The sequence below is a fragment of the Eutrigla gurnardus genome (assembly GCF_963514095.1).
Source record: "Eutrigla gurnardus genome assembly, chromosome: 8".
Taxonomy (NCBI): Eukaryota; Metazoa; Chordata; class Actinopteri; order Perciformes; family Triglidae; genus Eutrigla; species Eutrigla gurnardus.
In genome coordinates this window covers 141,869-145,610 of record NC_139922.1, presented here as the reverse complement: position 1 = coordinate 145,610, position 3,742 = coordinate 141,869, and the positions used below count along the sequence as shown (strand labels likewise).

Below are 3,742 nucleotides of genomic sequence, written 5' to 3'. Positions count from 1 at the left end.
GTTTATCAAGTTATCAAGCCCACCTGGGAGACACCGCAAGAAGGGGACTGAACTACACACACCAGACTGACGTCCCTATGCAACGCACTGTTAATCGCTGCTGAACCCATAACTACCTAGAAGCGTCATCATGACTGAGACGGTCGGGTAGCTGCAGTTTAGGGCGCTATAACAATATCCAGACTTCCGGCTTCCCCGGTCCTCCTCCTCTCTCTCTCTCTCACCAATGAACAGTCACCTCAGACAGCACGCTTGAGCTGTTGCGCTCAGGAGGCTATTTTGGAACGTTGACGAACAGGTACCGAGGAACCGCCATCAAACCGGTGAGCACAGCCCCGCCTCTCGTTCACCTCTGTACACCAGCCAGCTCTGTGTTTCCTTTCTTTAAATTTTCCTTTCCTACATTAGATTGGGTACATTAGGTATGTGCTGGAACTACAACCGGTTTACACTTACCGTTGTTCGCAGTCGTCACAATGTGAAACATGATTAAAATCATATGCCTCATTCTACGTATTTGTGCAATATTCTTATGCTTAATTTTCAGGTGAAGCCACTTTCTTTTCGTGCCCGGGGGGAATTCACCTATAAGAAAATGATGATTTGCTCATTCTGCTACTCTGAGAGCCACGGGAGTCAAACCCGTCGCTTGTACCGTAGGCAGCGTTGCTAACCGTTACACCACAGAGCCGCTCTACAGAGCTGAACATAAAGCGCTATCACCTTTAGATCAATCGACTGTTTCATTCAGTTATACGCATTAAGTCGGGCCATAAATGTCTGTCACGCAAACTATCTCTACTTTGCTGCCGTTACGTTGCTCCAATTTCTCAGGATGAGCATATTTTCTCCATAAACACAAAGTAATATCTAATAACTCTCCCGGTTGCCATTGTGAATCGTAGTATCGGAGCTCCACTGATGATGGCTTTGTAGAGTCGGCAGGCATGCACGTAACTCAGAGTTTACACACTCAGAGTTGATTGAACTAATTCACAACCGCTGTTCTGAAACCAAAAACTCTGAGTTGCCCATCTCAGAGTTGGTCAACTTAGAATTCAGGTTTTGTTAAAATTGCTTCCTGAAATGGGCCCCTGGTGTTTTGTTGGTTTGTTTGGGTTCATTACATAATTTTTTTTATGTTCAATCCATTTAATCTTATTTTGCTGGGGATGGATGGGACTGGCATTACCATTTTTTATGTTTTGTTTCAAGTTAGGTTCTCCACTTAGTTGAGAGTATCTGGTCTGATGGATTTTTTTTTTTCACCAGCCCATCTGAACCTTTTTTGTTGTTTTGGTCCAGGTTTAGATCTTTTTGTTAGGGAAAAGTAAATAATTTTTGCATTTGAACCTGGTTTTGTCTTATGTTATTGACCTTTGTGGCATTTTGACTTGGTGGCCATAACACTTGTATTGTATCGATGATTGTTACACATAATCAACAATAATGGGAACTAAATGGTTAAATAATAATTGTAAGAATAATCAATTGATCAATGTATTAGTAGAGCTGATAGGCCGAGGACATAGGCTAGAGAAGTCGCCCAGAAGATGAGTCACCCTCCAGATGGTGGGAAAAAGCAGCTTTGGAACACAGAAATGAGAGTTTGCTGGAAAATTAGATTTCCTGAAGTTTGGATGCATGTACACTGAAGTCAGCACACTCTCATCTGAGCAAGTTGCTGCATGAATGTACATACACAAAATGGAGGATACGGAGAGGATAGAGGTTTGTTCTTCAAGCTTCTTCAGCTCAACATTCATGGGCAGCTTTACATTGCAGGAGCGGACTTTTGAACTTTAAACTGCAATAAAATCAAGAAAGATCAATATTTTTCATAAAAGTGTTAATTGATATCATGATTTAATCAATCACAATTAAAAATGAACCCTTTAGATGCCAGTTTTGATCATATACCACTAACCGCATTTTGAAAAATACACGATAATTCAATATTCTAAAAACAAATTGTACTTGTATTATTATTATCACTGGCCGACCCATCTGAATAATAAGTGAGTACTGTTAACTACAGGATTTGTACCATAGATTTCCATTATAACCATATTTCTTGACCTCCTCCTTTTAAATGAAATTGAAACATTATTTTTCCTGTAATTACCCATTTCCCCCTAACAAAGTGAAGTTTTGAAAAATCAAGTCAATCACAAAATTGCCCCTTTTTAGCCCCTCCCCCACTGAGTTCTATGGTGACCCTTTACAGAAAATTGGCATCCTTGTGTAATACATTTTCCGTCTTCAACTAAAATGGTTTTGATGTGTGATAACCTCTTTTAGTCCGAATGGTTGAAGTGAAAAATATTTTCCAGGAGTGTGTCTGTGTGTTATCAAACCACAGACACTGAAATCCTTATGTAAAAAAATGCAATGTCTGCATGTTCATGACAAAATAAGAGTGTGTGTGTTTGCATGTGTCATCAGATAATTGGGCTGCATAAACAAAACTCCTGCCTTCTCAACCTTGTTTACATTTTCACACTGCTGCACTAAAACTGCTCTCTAAAGTCAATCGTTCAAAAAGAGCAAGGCCCAGATAAGACATGAATCAGAAAGACAGTCACCTGTTCTCAAATGTCCTGGCGTATGTGCGTGTGTGTTTGTATGTGCATTTGCGTGTGTTTGTGTGTGTGTGTGTTTGTGTGCGTGTGTTTTTCACATTTGACCTCACACTCACCCAGGGGTGGATTGGCCATAGGGAGTACCCGGAGTTTTCCCGGTGGGCCGGTCAATAATGGGCCGGCAGTGGGTGCCTTTTTTTTTTTTTTTTTGCTGCAGCCCAGGGAGGGAGACATCAGAGCTCAGCTGCAGCCCACAGACACATTCAAGGCCCAGTGGCTTTTCTATCTAAAGAATACCTGGCCCAGTGGCCCTATGATAGGCTACAGAGGCCCAGTAGTCCCACCCATTTTCCAGACCCCCCCTCGTCCAATCACCTTTAATGATGAGCAATCATTATGAGAGAGAAGAGACACACACGAAAAACAAGCGAAAATGGAGAAAAAACGAAAAAGGCAGTGCAGAAAAACTGAGGGAAAAGAAAAAAAAAGCTCTCGCTACTGCTGCCGCTAAGAGCAGAAACATATTAAACATGCTTGCTGCAGCGGGGGCCGGCGACGGCATGGCCTCAGGCTCCGAGGCTTCGGCTGCGCCAGCTGCGGCGGGTCCCTTTAGGCAGGTGTCGCAGGCGGACAGTGAAAGTGAGGCTCCCGCTGCCATGGTGGTACAGGAGGAGGAGGAGATTGGTGGTGGTGATAGCAGGTGTGTGTGCTAGATAACATGTTGTGGATAAACACTCATTCACTAAATGTTCAGAACCGTTGTCTATGAACTTTACTTGACATAATAGATCTCTGCATAGTGTGTGGTTTGTTATAACTAAATCTAGTTATCTAAAGTGTTGGAAAATAATATACTATCCTGATTAATTGATAGTTGCTTTTATTAACCACTATTTTATATTTTCATCAAAGCATGCCACACATTTGCAGATCTACAAGCTTAAAACTCACATGTTGCAATGTGGTGTGGTTTGAGCATGTAGATCTGCTATTTTGACAATTTTTGACCTATCCCCAATATCAGGTCACCAGAGTTAAAGTGTTTTAAGTATTGTGACGGTTCCCTGTATATTGTGTATTATAGTTTGTTGTTCACTCTTAGGTTCTATGGTTATTGGTTATGGTTTGTTGTTGTTTGCTTTGTCCCCTATTTCATTCTG

At 41.6% G+C, this 3,742-nt stretch overlaps 1 long non-coding RNA gene across 1 annotated transcript; it reads left to right on the top strand.

Annotated features, from left to right (window-relative positions):
- The first annotated feature begins 2,644 nt into the window (after window positions 1-2,644).
- On the top strand, window positions 2,645-3,505 carry LOC311017287. Its single transcript, XR_014597616.1, has 2 exons — window positions 2,645-2,770; window positions 3,263-3,505. It is a non-coding gene; the product is annotated as an uncharacterized lncRNA (long non-coding RNA).
- Window positions 3,506-3,742: the final 237 nt, after the last annotated feature.